This window comes from Eutrigla gurnardus (genome assembly GCF_963514095.1).
Source record: "Eutrigla gurnardus genome assembly, chromosome: 21".
Classification (NCBI taxonomy): domain Eukaryota; kingdom Metazoa; phylum Chordata; class Actinopteri; order Perciformes; family Triglidae; genus Eutrigla; species Eutrigla gurnardus.
In genome coordinates this window covers 11066828-11085903 of record NC_139932.1, presented here as the reverse complement: position 1 = coordinate 11085903, position 19076 = coordinate 11066828, and the positions used below count along the sequence as shown (strand labels likewise).

At 45.0% G+C, this 19076-nt stretch overlaps 1 protein-coding gene across 2 annotated transcripts in view; it reads right to left on the bottom strand.

The window, feature by feature from the left end:
- plxna4 (plexin A4) overlaps positions 1 to 18806 on the bottom strand; it is a 341055-nt gene extending 322249 nt beyond the window's left edge. For both annotated transcript variants that reach the window (XR_014599104.1, XM_084038253.1), the window contains exon 1: positions 18458 to 18806. The gene's annotated coding sequence lies outside the window, so the exon portion shown is untranslated. The remainder of the gene's footprint in view (positions 1 to 18457) is intronic.
- Positions 18807 to 19076: the final 270 nt, after the last annotated feature.

Below are 19076 nucleotides of genomic sequence, written 5' to 3'. Positions count from 1 at the left end.
TGTGTGTGTGTGTGTGTGTGTGTGGGGGGGGGGGGGGAGGGGGGAGACACACACACTCGTTTAGTTGCTGTTTGCCTTTGCCTGCTGATCATCAAGCACCATTAATTAAAACTCGCTTTGGTGCTGAGGATTTACACATCAGACACACACACCAGCAGGGTATGATTATTGTAACATGGCTTATCTTTACCAAGCCGTGCCATTAGTACATGCTTATTCCGTCGCCTGCCCGTATATAAGGCTATGCATATTAAAATAAGGAGCGATACTGGTGGTGATGTTGGAGTGCAAATCACAGCGTGGCGGTAAAATAACTTTTAAAATGACGTTGTCGAACTAATTTCTCCACTTTAAGAAATAATTATGTTTGCTTTGACGGGCGGAGCAAAGAGAATGTTGACTGAAGGAAAGTGTGAAGCTGACCGCTCCGCAAGATTTACTCCAATAGCAATCAAAATCACACGTTTACAGTCCTATAGACATCAAAGAGTGCTAATGCATTCACAATTAGCAGTCCCTTAAATACACTTCCACAGGCAAAAACAACCCTTCATCTGTGAGACTCAAACCTAAGGATGAGCTCCGTCTTTAGAACATAATTGGGATGTTTGTGTTCTCCTGTTGTATTTTCGGTGTTCTTAAACGCCGTGAGCAGCCAGCCGGCGAGAATCAAACGGTAACCGTAAAAAACTGCGGGTCCAAACGGGGGAGACGAAAACAACATTTACATTTAGAAATGTGTGACGTCGCCAATTAAGGGCATTATCCTGCTTTTGGCGAGTGTAACGTGGCTCCCGGGGGAGAATAGAACAGAAGTCAGGTGAAATGGCATCGTCATGACTACACACAAGAAATGTGTTGGCAGATGGATAAAATGTGTCTCACCCACCCTGATCTAAATGAGGGTTTTATTCCCGTTCCATCTCTCATGCATACATTTAGTCTGGCTGTCAGAAATGTTGCTCAAATCCGAGCTCAAGACACAAACACCCGGTTAGGTTCACAGATCAACCGCTACAAATGACTCGGTTTCAGATAAAAGTATTTTGATGCTGCAAAGCTAATTCCGGGGACAACGGTATTAGGCAAAGCTATTATGGATATGTCATGAGCTATTTTGCTTTGGCAATGATTGTGTAATGGAAAGCCCAGGCCAGACATGACAATCGGAGGAGACAACAAACAACAAAAAAAAAAAAAGCAGGCCTCGACAAAATAATCCCCTGCTATTTATAGTCTGACAGAGGGGGAGGCGTTTATGTTGAAAGAAATGACTTGGGATTGAAGAAAACTGTCATATCTTTGGTAAAACAGCTTAACTTCTCATAGAGTAAAATACTTAAAAATAACTATCGCATTCATATAAAACACTGAGTCGAATGGGATTAGGAGATTGGGAGTGAGTAAGAAGTAATTACACATAATCCTTTATAGTCATGAAGAGGGAAAAAAACAGACTGCACACATATCGAAGGTAATCTGTCGGGGAGGTGAAAGGAGGTGAAAGACAGTTGCTAGCGCGCACAGACAATCAAGACAACTGTATTACAAGTAAACAGACGTGAACGCAGCATAATGATGACAATGATTTAAGAGAGATGGAACAGCATGAAGAGTGGGGGGTCAGCAGGAAACGGCATACAAGCGAAACGGAAGAAAGCTTTCAGAGAAGTAATGGAGATGTTAAGAGTATCTCCAGCTACAAGGATGTGCTGAGTCCGTTTGCTTTGAATGGAAGGATTGATTGATGGCTGCACACATAGATTGATGTAAGCTAGTCGTAGTCAGAAAAAAACATGCTTGTATGAATCCTATAATAGCCAGGGCCATAAATAGTTTGTAGAATCTAGTGGTCTCATCTGGTTTGGTTAGTGAGAGTTTTAGGAGTCATTCCAGTAGACAGTAGTTTTGTTGTATTATGTTTTCATGGGACATTGTGCCCTTTGTAGCTTTTGTACACTGGGAACAGTTTTCACACCCAGTGCTGTCTTTTCGGATGGATTGCGGTTGCTTCAGGCTGTACCTGCTCTTATGAGGCTGCTCAAATGCTACCACGAGGTCTGCTCGGCAGCTTGGTTGCATCCCTCGTAACATGCAGTCCTGTGGGGGTTCCTGTTACAACAAGGGGATTGTTGACGGGCATTTAATAAGACTCTTGCGATATGATGAGTCCTGGGTGGAGGTATTTGGGTGGTGAACATTAGTAGTAGTAGAAGAAGAAGAAGGGCAGGAAGTCTTATATGATACTCCGCATGGGAAAAGAAAAGTTGCAGAAAAGAGCAAAAACAAGCAAGGGAGGGAGAAAGACAGTGACACAGAAATGAGTAAAAAGAAAAACAAGCAGACAGAGATGTGTGTCCCAGATCAGTGGATGTACTGACAGAGTGGTGAAGACCCCCCCCCCCACCAACACCACCACTCACCCAAAACCTCCAACCAGCCCAGACCCCTGCTGCGCTGTGGCACTGATCAGAGGAATAAGCGTCACTCTGCATCACAGCCACACACACTGGGACCGGAGAGAAAAAACACAAGTGTCCCTGCGCTCGCCGAGCATAATCACAATCACAAACGTACACACTTACACACACGCAGGCTCGCCAATCTACACACAACCGTCCAGAGCCCAAAACACAGCGAGAGACACACTCCGACGACACGTTTTCACATGAAACACACACCAACACAGCAAGCATATAGAGCAGGAATGGCCCTCCCCCAACACACACAAACTGGCGTTATACCCTTGGCACCGACGACGGTACATTTCGCCGCCCAACTACAACACTGGCAAAAACAAATTAAACTAGAGCAAAGTAAACTGAGGCTTTTTCAGCTCGTCGATGGCTAGGGGGAAAAGGCACAGGCCTCCGCTAGCCAAGCATGCAGCTCAGGAGAAGCTGTAACTAAGACGGAACCCAAACAACACACACACACACACACACACACACACACACACACACACACACACACACACACAGCCTGCCTGCAGGAATAAGTGAATTAGCAAGGGACAGAGGACAGGAGGATCCATGACTCATTATTACCACTTCAACATACCCGTTTTCTCTGAAACAACAACAGACTCGAGCGCAGGCTAGCACAAGTCTCCATGTGAACGCTGACACAACAAAGCACCAAGTCAATACTCTCACATGGCAAATGAAAACACCCTTAAAAACATGCAGCTATCGTATGAGCATGACATTAATAAGGCTAAAATTATAATTGGATAATTATTTGTCTCGGGTTAAAGAAACAAACATACAATTGCATTCTTATTCCTTAATCGGTCTACTTTTTTCTGGTGGGGATTTGTAAAGTGAGTAGCAACATGCTAACACTAGCTTTCATCCTTAAACAACAATTAAAACTACTGCTTTGGAGGCGAGAGCAACAACCGTTTTCAGGGGAAAACAAGGACAGACAGATAAAGAATAGTGTGTCTGCCTTATCACTCACACACAAGCCTTACAAACAGATACAAATGCAAGTAATGATGGAGTGATCAGGTATAACATGCCTATCAGGCTAAGATAACCCCCGCTGATACATGAAACAGATGGCACACTCATCTCTCTCAGGAAGGAAGCAGCAGAAAAGGAAGAAAAGAAAAAAAAACGAGGACAGAGAGGATGGAGAGAGAAGGCGGGGTGTCCTTGGTTACATCAAGACGTGGATTAGCAGCATGGATTACTGTCACCAGATACCCTGTCTAGATCGGGGTTAGGAGGTCTAATCCACCACGGAGCTGTTGATATGACAAAGACAGCCTTAGGATCATACCGTCTACTGGGGTGCATTCCATATGAATGACAGAGACTCTGACATTATGTGCTACAGATGTAGAAAATCGTACCCAGTGTTTACAAGCGTCAACACGCTGCAAATAATGCATTGTGTTCCATTATTAAAGCAAGTGTTGGGCTTTCAAATCTGCACCGCGGTTTTTCAAGAGAACCTCTCCCTGTTCAGTCCATTAAAGAAAAACAGACTTTGTACCAGACAGATTTTGCAGTTCATGGCAGCCACACAGCTAACAGATTACATAGAGGAGGGGCGATATCTAATGCCCGAATGTGCCAATTACGACTGACTGACTCTCAATTCTCATTCTCAAGAGTATTTCTCCGGTCTTACCAGGGTTTGGTCGACTCGGGCTACTAAATTACATGCAAACAACGGCTTTCAAATATAAGCAATGCATTCACCAAACAGAATGATGATATTGACAACTCTGCAAACCCAGAGATTACTTTAAATGGCAGCGTTTATGATCACTTCCTGCCAACAGTTGGAATTTCTCCTGCAACAGAACGGCATGGCGACTGCAGTCTTAAATCCTATTTTTTTAAGATGCAATCACAGTCAATCAAATGTGATTGTCAGGGCACTAACATATGCAGAAAAGTAAAAGTATTTGTCCTGAAAAGATACGTTATAAAAGACACACTTTTCTGATCCATTATAAGTATGTCAATAACAGATATTTTCTTGCTAGCTTGCTGAAAATCCTTCTGTCTTTTGTTTTCTGTCTAGAGTGAGTCAGAGCGTTTCAAAGAAGGGGTCTAGGCACGGATCCAACTAGACAACCCTTCTGGATTGTAGAGAAATAGCGGACATCTGCCCATCCGCTCTCTTCACTCAATCTCTTTCATTTTTGTTGCCACTCCTTCTGTTACCCCTTTTTCCCACATCTCAGACGTACTAATCCTCCTCGGCATGATGGGGTTCAAACACACTCACTTTTCTAGGGTCAAGGGACTCCATAATGTTTTCTTTACAGAAATAATAATCTCTGCATTGCGTCTTTTGTTACAGTATCGCTGGTGGCAATATATGCTGCAAAGAGAGCGGCGAGTCCTTGAGGGAGTGCAGCACTCAAGCAGTCCTTGGTTCCAAAGTAAGGTCACTCTAACAAACACACACACACACACACGAGTGCATTCTTGGCTCGGGCTGGACCTTTGTGCAGTGGCTGCTGATGCAGGCTGAGATTGGTGGAGTGTGTTATCATCAGCACAGATCAAGAGGCTCTAATGTCATTAAGAGGACTGTTGAAGAGCCCACTGGCCTTGCCATCAGCGCCTCGCTCCGATTGGGTTAGACCGCGGCCGACTTCCTGGATGGGAGGGGCCACAAGCCACACGGCAGTGACCGGAGAGGGCCGTTTACAGGGCGAACTTAATGAAGCACTGGATTCGGTTAGGATGAGCGAGTGCCGAGAAAAAGACGCACAAGCGACTCATCAGGGAGCATTAGAGAGTGTAATCGCAAAAGGATGTGGGGAAAATGATTAGGATTGGACGAGCTCCATCCGCACTCATTAGCTGTATAGGATGCAGAATAACGCACCAATAAGGAAAACAAAAGACGATCATCTCAGGTAAAGCTGATCTCCACTAATGCCCACCTAATGTTGAGGACGAGAAGTGCAGCATCGCTGTAATATTTCCCCTTTAAACCAACTATAACAAGAAGCCCAAATGACATATTTTGTGTTAACAAAGAAGATATCCCCTCGATCATCCTTCTGAACTGCCCCCCTAGTTATAGCAGCGTGCCATGAAAGCGCGTTCGGAATCAAAAAGGCAGATATTCTCGCTGTAATCACTGTAAACGCAGCCAAGAATCCTTCTTAAATGGTGTTGCTAGGCACTGTCTGACAGCTGCTTTCATAGAACAAATTCAAAGCCTCTAGCTCGCTCCCGTCTTCCATTTCTCTCTCTTTCTCTCTCCCTATTCCCTTATTCCCCGCGCTAACGGGCAGACAGGAATGCAGGGCCGCGTAGACAAATCAGCGCTCGCTTCCATCGGCTGCCGAATGGCACCATCTTAAGTCCCAACACGTCCTCCCTCTCTTTCTCCATCCATCCGTCCATCCATCCCCACTTCCCCATACATCTTCTCCTCCTAGCTTCCCCTTAGCCCTTCTGTTATTTCATGAGAGTGAACATTTCTGCCCCCTCTCTCTCTCTATCGCTCATTCTTTATCCCTCTTTGCCTCCCCTGCCATTCTTTCGGTCTCATCTCTGGTTTCCAGTATCCCCCTTTTCCTCTCGACACAGTAATTAATTATGAGTCGTAGTTTGCTTGAAGCTGCTGAAATGACTGGATGTTTTTTTGCTGCAGTAGAAAACCCGGACACAAAACTCTCGGGTGCTCTGTGTGCTTTGGTCCAAGACAGAGAACTGGCTCTGCTGTCTGCTTAACAATAATGGAAAGGCTTGTCTATCTGAATTAGAGCTTCACGGTTACATCCACATGGCCAATAGCATATCTCGATACAACAACACAAACCTATATTTTGATTGATAAGGACATCTTAGAAGCAATGAATCAATAACGTTAGCATAGTCTGTCCGTCAGAGACCACAGAGGACGTTCTTTTTTTAACTTTATTGCCAAGAATAATTCTTGATCACAATTCTTCACCATGTTTAATGGATCCCTATCAAGTATGTTTATGTAATAATATAAGCGTCTTCTTTTTTTCAAACTCTCAAATATCAATACTAACATCATTGCTCATTGCCGCCGACATCCAGTATCGATTAGGCTCCAGTCTAAGCAGGCATCCACACATGCACACAGGCGTCCGACCTCGGGAAGTTTTAACCTTCATGCAGCCAGTTGTTGCGAGACTTGATTTCCAGCAAAGGTGACATCCTTAAAGCGCTTCTTTCACATTAGCTCTTCCCTTTCCCCGCTGTCCCTCTCCCCCTTTTCCCCTGCCTCTCTCGCTCAGCAATATCCCAGCATGTCAGTGCCACTGAAGCAGGTAATAAATCAGGGATTATAACACTTCATTTTGCACACAGCACACTTTAGGCCTCCGACCGTAACACACAGCTTATGTAAGACTGTGGAGTGGAGGTTGCATGAATGGAGCTGGTGGAGCCTCTTGACCGAACATGGAGGGAACCGGCAAAAAGGAGGTTGTATGATACTAAAGCTCCATCACGGGTCTTCCCCCGGTTTTAGAGTCTCCCACAGACGCTGCGCTACAGAGCCATTATCAATGCTGTTGAATCACACCGGTGCTTTTCCTGCCACGGGATGCCCAAATGTCTGCTGTGAAGAAGACGTGCGGACATACGGGCAGTCATTACACCCGCCAACACACAAAAGCTCAGAGCTGAAGGGAAGGGAGCGGGAGAGCCGTGCTCCAGGTTGAGACAAGCCTGGAGACTACTGGGATACCTCGAGGGAAAGCACATGTAAATAGTCGCCATAACATTTGAATAAACCATTGGAAATCAGAATATGAAAAACAAATGTGAGTGGCTGGAATGTGGCCACACAGAAAGAACAATAGAGAACCACAAAACTGTCAGAAGCATCTGTGTCGAGGTCTTTCAACACATATTTCTTTTGTTAAATGCTGCAAACTTACTTTCGCAATATTTCACAATATTCCATAACGACTCCCACATTTTCTTTTTTGCCCCACGTGAATCAAGCATTATATTAACTCTCCCAAGTAGCCCTCGTGCTCCATTAATATCCAGTTATATTAATCATTCACTCCACACTCAGTCGTAGATAACACTGTCTGCGTAGTGTTTACTTCAAACTAGTTACAGCTCGTGTTGCCCCAGGGGAACCAACTTATCTCCACATGCCAAAATAACTGCTCTTGAATCGGGTTTTCTAGCTGAATCGCTGTAAACAGGATGGGACCTGCCCCAGTTCAGATCCTTCATCAGTGACAAATGAAGCTATTGATCACCGGCAGGGTTACAGGTTTTCTATTTATTCATTCTCCATATCCATTTGTCTGTCTCTCCCTCTGAATCCTCTGTTGGGTGACCTGTCTGGATCCACGGTTGCTGAACAGAGCTAAAGCAGACTTGACCTCTGAGATTAACTTCTAAGACATGAAAGCTTGATCATTTAGAAGGCTTTGTGGTGATTATAATAAAACGTTAAACTGCCGATTTAATTTTTTCTCTGATCCCTCACGCTGTCTTCACTTCTTTTTTCTGTCCGTCTGTCGTTCAGCTACCTGTGGAGATGCGTATGAGAGGATGTGTGCATGTGTGTAACCAGATCTGTGTTCTGGTGTGGTACGCCGAGTACAAAGGAAAAGGGAATAAACTATCAGACAAAAACAGTTCTATTAATCCATCCTAACTTATCCCATTCCATCAAACACACGCACATCTGTGAGCTCATCAGTGCAGCAGTTGATTTGGTTTGCTGGAAGCGCATTGGATTACAGCTTTCCTTTATAATCCGTAGCGGTGATGAGGAAGAGTCTTAAAGATCTCAGCTCCTGGGTTACTACGCACAGCTGGGACAAGGTCAGTCGACTGGGCTGTTCTGCCCCTTTTAAAGGGTTATTTCTGTTTTTTACCCCCTCTAATTCACATAAATTATGATATAACAATTACAAAATAAAGTGCATTTAATTCATCTACATGTTACTAGCTTCATTTCTTTGAGTCTTTGTGCTTTCTCACCTCGCAGGTGCTGCTGGACGGTGGTTGTGCCATAGTTCCATATTATTATGCTATTATTATCATCATCCTATTATATCCACTGCTGCTGTTATTATGAGAAATCATTTTCTATTATTTTTCCTATTACTGTCACTACTTACTGCTCTGATTACATCACGTCTGTCATATGGAATGATTATTTTTGTAATTATTATGTCGTTTATTCTGTATGAATCAAGCATGTCTCGTCTCTGACGCTCAACATATGATCCTATTCCGACTCCTTTGTGAAAAAGTGTGTCCTCCTGTTCACATCCCGCGTAAATTACCTCGGTAAAGGCCGTGTGGAGATGTGGAGTAGCTGGAGAGGGCGGGACACGCGAGCGAGGACACAATGTCTACACCTCCAGAGACTCGCAGCCCTGCGGTAATGGTCTCAGAATACGGGAACAAATCTGCGGTTTGACAAGATGTGTCAAAAGTGCCCTTCCAGCCGCCAAGATATCCCATTTTTTAAACCACATTCAGCAAATGGTGCTATATTATAACTACTGTCTGAGAAAGAGCAAAAAGACAGGGGGGACAGAAGAAAAAACAGCTGACACCATTGAGCAGGAGTGGGGAAGTGAATGTGTCATTTCCTTAAAAGGTCAAAGTAAAAATATGAAGTGGAGACTTTGCTTTCAGTGCAGAGAGTGAAATAACTCTCATGTCAGAACCAGGAGAAATGACGGTGATTAAATACGGTGATATTAAGAGATCTCCCAAAACTAAACATGTTCACACTCCTTTCCAATTATCCCTATAGATGTAAATTAAAAACATATCTCCCGTTTTTATGTCATTCTTCTGCTGTCTAACGAGAAAAGTATGCATCCATTTAAACTACTAAAACTAATGTTGGCATGATGCCATAATAGGTAGTAATTGCCGGTAATTGCTGATAATTGTCATAATTATGGTGAAGAGTCTCCTTTGGGCTTGTTATGAAAACGTTGACAATGTTAATATTAAATTCATGAGTCGGATGATGCACCACGGGAATCATTCAAACTCATGGCACATAACAAAAACACACTCATAGGGATTGTGCAACCTACACATTGGCGACGTGATTGACTGCAAAGAGAAGGGTCAGAGGTCAAACGCTGCTACATCAAAGACAGTGTGTAAACTGGCAGGTCAATGGAGTGGATGCCCTCCAAGTGATGAAAGCATCTAAGCAGTGTATAAATAAATAATAATAAAACATGATGTAATGCTTATAAAGAATTATAGCATGCTTCGAAAACCATCTGTTGAAAATATACAGATAATGGAGTAGACTTGTTCTATACTTTGTTACACAAGTACTGTGTGATTTTAAAACCACAAAATATATATATATATATAAATATTCGGTCATAACTCTCCACCATAAGCCAAATGTCGGTGTCAGACTCGGTCTGTGATGTCCTAGGGCACAGAGAGGCATCCGAGAGGAGAACGGAAGAGAGTTCTACCGGGACAAGGGCCATGATTAAATGATTCACAGACTCATATATATCTCCATTCTGTCATAATTCTGGAAGGATTTACAGACTTACTCACTCTTTCGATCATTTACACACATGCACACAGAGATTACAAACCACACGTGGCGTGCAGCACCACAGAGAAGAAGAGAAAAAAGTCCCCACTGCTGCAGGATTCCTTTGGCCTTGTAAACCAACGTCACACTGCCCGGAACGGAAACGTGGCCTAACTTGTTTTCAACTTGTTTGTTGCAGGAGAAAGCAAACGTACAGACTTTGCATTAGAGACCTGAGGTTTGGAAGACTTAATATTCTCAGTGTGTCTGAAAACGTTCTACTGTAATGGTGATGACTTTGCAGCAGCACTACTGGATGCCATCATTAAAGCGTCAGTACAATTAATATGAGATTTATTTGCTAAATGAAATTCATGCAACTGACAATCAACACTATAATGCACATGTACTGTATTGTAATCTACTGAATTCACAATAAAACATCCTTGAGCATCCGCTGGAAATATGTGTGAGCCATTTCTCAAACGGAGAGGTGGGTAAACTAAGTTCAGGGAGGTTTAGACTCCATTACATGCCTTTCCACAGCCCCTCCCTGCCTCCCCTCTGTTTGTCCCCCCTCGAACTTTCCCTCTTCCTTTAACTCCATCCCTCTAAGCCTATGGCATAAACACATCAGACAAGCTTTCTACCCAGCCGTCGTTCACAGTGGCGAGCGAGAGGATGCAAATTGTTATCCGGCGTTTTACCCCTCCTCTCTCGTCCTCCCTCTCCTCCTCCCCTCGCCTTCATCCCTCCACAGTTGGTCATGGATGTTTTTTTTTTACACTTTGATTTTCTGCAAGCTTTACCTCATCGCATTGCTTTTCCCAGAGACATGGAGAAGAACCTCTTACGCTCACAGACTTACACGTGGACACACACACACAAACACACACCAGAAAAAATATCTGGTTGCCAGATTTGCCGGTGGGCCTAGAACAACCCAATCAAAGCTCGGCTGAAAGGAGTGCCGTGACAATGCAGAACGGATGGACACAAAGGAAGGGGAGGGTGGAGGGAGGGATGGAAGCCTCTCTCAGAACTTGTGCTTTCTCCACAGTCACGTGTGATGGCCTTTTTGAAAGCCAACAGAGGGGGAAAACTTCTGAGCAAAGGATGCTTGATGCAATCCAACAAAAGTGTCTCACCTTAACTCTTTTAGTCTGTCGTTTGGGGATTGGAGGAGTGCCGACGTCTCCCAGTGCTGTGTGCGTGGGAGGTGGCAGAAGGAGATGAGTGCTCAGTATAGAAAGGCACTGTTATAACAGCTAGGACTTTGTGTGTATAGATACTACTGGACATCTTGTCGCTGCAAAATTATCTCCCCTCTCTGCCAGCTTTTTGTGCAAATAAAGTAGACTTGCATTGTGGTCGAGCACCTCTAAATCCAGGCAATGGTAATCAGTATGTCAACAACTATTGGTGCATTTCTCTCACTGCAGAAAGGGGAATGCAAAGGTCAAACGTCCATCACCGTATCAACCCGTCACATGTCTTCAGTGCCTCCTGCTATTTTTCCAAGGCAAGCACAGCAGTGAGGACGATTTCTGTGGAGGGGCTTTCAGTTGACAAATCACGTTGCCATAGGAACACCGTGAGCGTGGGCAGCAGGTAAGGATGCCGTGTGTCGCTATACAACCCTCGCCACAAACAATCTTCACAACAAGGGAGGGAGGGATAAATGACACAAACATTAGCGTGCAGAGTTGAGGGACGATGTCATGTGAGAGTAAACGCCTCTTGCAGAGGTTGATGAGTCATCAGTTTGGAGAGAGAGAGAGACAGAGAGAGAGAGAGAGAGACAGAGAGAGAGTGTTTTCTGGTAAAACTTTCACATTCCGGTGCAGTCGCTGTTCTCCCTGCAAGTTTAATCACCGCAATCAAAAATCAATACCTGTCAGCGATGAAAGTCCGCGGCTTAACCAAGAATAACAAATTGAGCATGAATTATTCCAGGAGAGCAACAAACTTCTCTCCAGCACTTGGCGAGAGTTGGGCGCTGGCTAAGAGTCAATCACTGCATTCGCACAGACGCAAGCCATTCCAAATCCCATCAACAGAAGAAAAAAAAAAAAAAAAAAAAAAAGAGAGAAAAATACTCCAGAAAGGCAAAATCCCAAACTCAAAAGGGAGTCGCACACAGAGAGTAGAACAACATGGAAACCCAGTGTAAGCCTTGTTAAATCTCTCTGTAACATCCCCAACATTATGCTGCTAGACTATGATATATCCGGAGGGGAGGGGAGGAGGGGGGGACAGGAGAAGGTGGGGTGATGCGGGGAGGGTATTACTGTAAAGTAGATCCTCCTCCCCACCCCACTGCCTTCTGGCTATAGCACGGCAGGGGTCCTCCCTGAGCCCGCTGTTTCACAATTACTGTGGTAACACTGCATACTGATGCCCCCTGACACCACTGACACTCGGAGCAGACGGGAAGAGACAGGGACGGAGATAGAGGGAGGTGGAAAAAGAGTGGAACAGAGTGTGTGGGGGTGACAAAAGTGGCGAGACATGTCATTAACTTGAAATTGTCTCCATCCCAACAGAGGATCCCTCCTGCTAAGAAACAACATCTCACTATAAAATACAGTAATCAAAACATAGAAGTGAGATGACAAATGATTATTAAACAACCGCGACAATACATCATTTTCACAGCGACACCTGTAGCCAGCCTGATGAAAACTTTGTGCAAAAGCAGAGGCGTTGCTGTGTTTCACAACCCCTTAGACCTCTTTTTACACCCAGCACCGTGAGCACTTATCCTCTTTTCAAGTTGAAACAAGTTCAACTTTTCTGAAATACAACACAAATCAACACAATGTCACTCCAGAGCTCCTGCTAATGAGGTTAAGGCTGGTCTGAGAGCAGACTTGATTCATCACGAGCGTACATACTGTCAACAGATAGTTGGATACTTCACGTTGATAGCACTGCCAGGCCTCCTGCTCATCAGGTTGACCTTATGGTCATAATATTCAACACATTCAAATTGCATGCTTATGCTGCATACTATGGTTTCTTCCTGCAGAAAAGTTTAGGCATCTTGTGTTTTTTTTTTAACTTTTCATTGCATTTCTTCTGCATTTATGTATAGGTTCAGGCTCCATATATGTTACACTTGACTCTATATTGCTACTTTAAAGTAATATCTGGACATTTGGATATTGCTGGAAATCCAATTTAAAAATGTTGGAATAAAAAAAAGAGAGAATGGAGTGATAAGAAAAAAAAGCCCAAAGGTTAGAGGAAGTCTAAAGAGTCCCCATGGGAGAGATAACACGCCATAAAATAAGAAAAAAAACAGAATTCATATGTTGGTTGTAAGTGACATGATGAATATTGAGAGCTCTGAGGTATTGTCTGATATGGATGAATCAAATGTGTGCATGCATGCATGCATACTAAAGCATGCGTGCCCATGCCTCTTTGCGATAGATAGGATGAAAACGGAATTAGGGGCCTAATCCTCGCGTGGACTTAAGGCGTCGGCGCGGGAACAAATGAGCGAGAAGAGGAAGGGGAGGAAAGGGGGGCCTCAAGACCGTCTGCAATTTTCTCATCATTTCATGCATCTGAAACAAAACTAATTTACTGCTCGTCATGCTTGACTTGGCGCACACAAACATGAGAGCCGATACGCCACAGCGTGTCACCTGCCGCCGCATCAAAGAGAGCTGTTTATATATATCGGAATCACGGCTCCATATGAATCACAGGGACCTGGGAGGAACGCTTAATATGGTCTTATCAAAAGCAGCAGTCTGGCAAACACACTGATATGTTGGCCTTTCCTGCATCTACCCGATTCCCATCTAAAACAGCAACGTCTCCTCACGTTATAATCCTGCCTCATAGGTCATTCCAATGTCACATTTTTTATTTATTTTTTTGCCCAACATTACACACACACACACACACACGCACACACACAGATAAAGTTATGCGCTTGGCAGCGTAGAGTGAGGCAGAAAGATATGGGACGAGGGAGCCGGAAGCAGAAACAGTCAGCGAGAGAGAGAGGAAAGGATTGAGAAAAAAAGATGAAAGGAAGCATGAGAGAAGGCTGGAGGGAGAAAATAAAAGTGGTGCGACTGTGATATAGTAGCATGTACATGTATCGGGCCCCGTTATAAAGCACGTGACAGCTTAATAGGACTGTAGCTGCCAAGATGAAAAAACAAGGAAGAAGTTCCGAGCAGCAGGATATGCACACACACATGTATACATGTCCTCTCTGTAGGCGTCACACATATGCTGAGTAAACTATCCAGAGCTGAACAAAGGTTCTCATTAAATTGGATGCTGAGACGGGTATTGATTTCTCCCCATAGAATTCACAAACGCCTATTGTTTGGAGATCCTCACTTCAGATCTCTGCCGCCATTGCTGTAGCAAACATCAATATGCAGCTCTGTGGTGCATTAAGAAAGGGTTAATTACACACTTGTAAGCAATTACTCTCTTAATGTAGCATTGAATCCTCCCCCCCAAATTGTAATTTAGAGCAAAAACCATCAAGCTGTCAGTCAGTCCCCATCTTTCTAATTAAATGTCAACGCAAAACGCGACGGACTTTGAATCTCGACTCCATATCGACGAGATAACAACAAAAACAGAGCTTTTATGCAGCAAGTAAACATCTATGGTACCTTAACCTTAAATTTATTTCTTTTAGAATAAACTCCAAAGCAAACCAACACACTCTGTTTAATCATGGAGGAGCAGCACCTCCTGAAAATGACAAAATTACAGATTCAATTTAATGTGAGCCCTGCAGCCATTGTTAAGGAATCGTGGGTCCTAAAATATGGGCGGCCGATTATAGTGTGAAGAACAGTTTGGTGACACAGAAATACAATTTGCTATCTTCTCTGGCGTTTGGTGGCACGGGAGAGGAGGGGGGGGTCTAATTGGACACTAGTTTGCGTCTGGTAGACCTGTCACAGCCCCGAGGCGTGTGTGAGTGAGCGAGATAGAGAGAGAGAGAGAGAGAGAGGGGGGGGGGGAGACATCAAGTGAGAGAGCGAGCAACAGAAAGAATGAGAACAAACAGAGAGCTCCATTCAGGTCCAATCCACAGACACATCATTCAGTCTGACATGGCGATACATCTCTGTGACCCGAGTATTCATATAAGGCCTCGCCAGGCCAGTCACAGATGCATCATTCACACCCACACACAGACACAGACACACAAACACACTTCTGCAGAGTCCGGCCCCCACTGCTACCAGGCATTTATATCACTATGGAGGATCTCTCCCGATTCATATTCATTCACAGTTCCCCCCCCCACCCCCTCCTTGACACGAACACATTGCAAAGATTTTCTATGGAGCTTATTCTTGCAAGTGCACCGCCTCCAAAATGTAATGAATGTCTTTACTGCCAAGGCTGGAGCGAGAGTTTATCCATTAGCGAGCCATAATATTGACAGGGCCGTGCTCTCCGGGTCCAAACTCTAGCCTTGTAGCCGTAACATTGGCCAACAGACAGGGGGTAGTATGTCAATGTGAGGTGCTTACAGGCCGATAAAGGCTGCTGTTCCAATTCCTATAGGCAGGCCTTGATGGACAGCGCACAGGGAGAGAGGGAGGGAGGGAGGGAGGGAGGGAGGGAGGGAGACTGAACAGTGCCAAGTGCTCTTACAGTCTTTAAGAGTTTAGAACTGGGCTGGAATTTGTTGAAAGGACAAGGAGGCAAGTCATAGAGATAGGATTATCAACTTGCTCTGGGACTAAGTGTTTTTCCCTTGAGACCTTGACTGTAGCAGAACATGCATGCACACACACACACACACACACATATATACACACACACACACACACACACACACACACACACACACACACACACACACACACACACACACACACACACACACACACACACACACACACACACACACACACACACACACACACACACACACACACACAGAGTCACCGTGACCGGATAAACAGAGGCAGTTCATCCTGCAGTAAAAAAAAACACTTGTCCCTGTGAGTGAACTACTGTTATTCCTTTACCTCACAGCAACTCATAATCCACAAAAAAAAGCAGCATCTAATGTTCATTTCTCAAGTTTGTTTTCATCTGTCAAATAGGCATCAGAGTGCCAATGCACATTAAAATAAGTATGAAATCCAAAACCAACACAATGTTTTTAATGCCAAAAAACAAACTTGGGAGGCCATAAATGTTAATAAACACATCTCACATCATGTTACTGTGTTGATACAAAATCTAAACTGATGTTAAGCCTTGTATACGGGATCAATCTATTTACTGTACCACCCTGTGAAGCCACACTGCCCCTCATGGCCTTTTCAGGATATAGCCTCGTCCCTTCAGCCACGCTGCTGAGTGTGCACTAAACACAAGCATGTAATCTTTTTTTGTTGGTATTCTTACACAACAAAAAATAACCCACACAGCTCAGAATGCATCATCACAGAGATTACAAGACATGTGTGCAACAGCAATGACACAATGAAGCACATTAAGAGTTAAAACAGGGAGCGTTTGGAGGGGCCACACACTGAATTGCTGCATTGAGTCTGGAGTGCAGGTGGATGGAGGGAGGAAGAGACCGGCAGAGGGGCTCAGAGTACTCAGTGTGACGGCTGTGCCAGCGATCTGCATTTTGCATCGGCTCGAGCAGCTGTTTTGTGTACATGAGGAGCGAGAGAGGGCGGCGAGGAACAGAAAAGAGACAAAGTAGGTCCCTGATTCCAAAAGTGGCGTTTGGAGTCAGGGAGTCACGCTACATGGTTGAAACGACAGCAAAGCCTGCCCTCTTCCTTCCCTTCCTTAAATGTCTAGACAACCAGCTCCAGCTCCAACAAATCTTCCCATTCAAGTCCAAATGACACTGAATCCAGGAAATGACACACCGACATGCTACGCCAAAAAACAGGATGATCGACCTCGTCTAGAATGTAGGCAAAAGCCAAACAGCGTCAACAATTTACACCAAAGATAAACAGGTTCAAGACGGTTGCTGACTATAACACTATTTTCATCATGGAAAAATTACTCATCATTGCTCATCACCACGACTCCAGCGCAGGGGAAAAAGTACAGCACAAACAAGAGGAAGGGATCTATCTAAGTGTCTATCCACATTCCTCTAAAACCATCTCAGAAAGTCACCAAGTTTCTGGATTTGACTTGGATTTGAACGGCATTCATGAAAACACTGAAGTAGACGGATGCAAGCTCAAAGAATCACACACTTGGCTCTCGTCTAATCATCAGATCATCTTTTTCTTAATAATCTGTCAAAAAAAAAAGATGATTTCACACAGCGTGTGAGACAATATAGCAGGAAAGTCCATGACTGAAGATGAAGTCACATTAAACCCAGTAGCTTGCCTAACTGAATACCACAGAGACCAAGTCCCTGTAGAGATATTAGGGTACAATGTTAACTTGAGCGTCCCTGAAGTCGCCCGGCTGAGCCCCACTGGTCAAGTTCAAAAGCTTGGAGAGGAGAGGAGAGGAGAGGAGAGCCAGCGATCCGGGAGCCACGGGGAGAAACGTGCTGTTATCACGCAACGTGCGTTAACCACGAATTACAAAACACAGTGGACACATCAGGAATGTGTGACTTCTTAAAAAAAAACAGCCATATAATACCTACAAAGATGTGTAAAAAGGCAGAAATGCGAAATATTATATTTAATATATATATATATGATATTAAAAACAGCCCGTTTAGAAAGGTTTATGCTTGAACAGACTATTAAACTAATCCCAACGTGGATCCCTTAAATCCACGCACATGCTCTTAAACGGCGAACTTTTGTGCAAAGAGCCACGCTGGCCCATCAACACTGTCATCTTAACAAGACACGGTTGCTAAGCATGCTGTGGTAGAATATCAGATCATGTTTTTTTTTTCTATAGTGCCGAGCCACCACGGAAATCCCAATCCCAGCCTACCAGCCACACAAAAAAACGCCAGTCCTCCGCACTAGGATGATCCCCGGAGGCACTGCGTAAATCCGACGCGGAATCCCCGACAAATATTTCAGCTTTTAACCTTCAGAGTTAACGCTGCCGGAGGAAGAAGCACAGTTTGGGCACGCAGCTCTCTCTGTCTCCCTCTCTCTCTGGCTTCCAGCGGATGAAGGGCATGAACGATATCATCCAGTCTCTAACGAGTCCCAAGTTGAGAGAAATAGCAGGTCATTAACATGTAATAGTTGTAGCCTATACGATCCAAACGGACCGGTTCGGCGTGAAACCCACCCGATCGCCGGAATGCGCAGAGCGGGCATGGCGCAGCCAGAACAGGTGCAACACGCCTCTCGGCACCTGGCTGGTGCAGTGGCAACCTCACACCCAAAAACGTGGCTAGAATGGCACCAAAAGTATCCCGCAAACAGCCGTGGCTGCAGGGGAAGTAACGCCGCGACAAGCCTCCTTTCCTTACCTGTAATCTATGCAGATATCACTTCACAGCCGCATCGACACTGCGGATAAGAGGCACGTCCAGAGCGATCCCCAACTCCTCTTACTCTCCACCCCCCAAAAAAACAGGAGAAATGCTTAGAATAATGTTATATCCTGGTCAGACGGCGTGTCCGCTTTAAATCCCCGGTAGAGGTGTAGTTGGAAGGCGATTCCTGCACAGGGGGGGTGGGGGGAGAAAATAGCGGCAGACTTCCAGCAGCATTCCCCGATCAGCAGCACCTCGCTAAGCCGCTCTGAGCGTTCTGAGACCCGGGAGCTGCACCTCCCATTCCCCGGCGAGGACGCACTTTGTATGCCGTTGGAAAAGCCGCTGCGCCGTATGGGATACCGCAGGAAGGCTGCGCTTGTGTGCGTGTGCGCGTGGCTGTGTGTGCGTGCAGAGAGAGAGTGAGTGAGTGAGTGAGAGAGAGAGAGAGAGCGTGCGTATAGATGTGACTCGGTGCGGTGCTCCTGCTAAACTGAGGTGCTGAGGGTGCTGCGGCGGAGTGCGAGAGGGAGAGAGGGAGTGTGGGGAGGGACGGGGGGAGGGAGAGAGAGAGCGCGCGCGCGCGAGAGAGAGAGAGCCAGAGAGCGAGAGA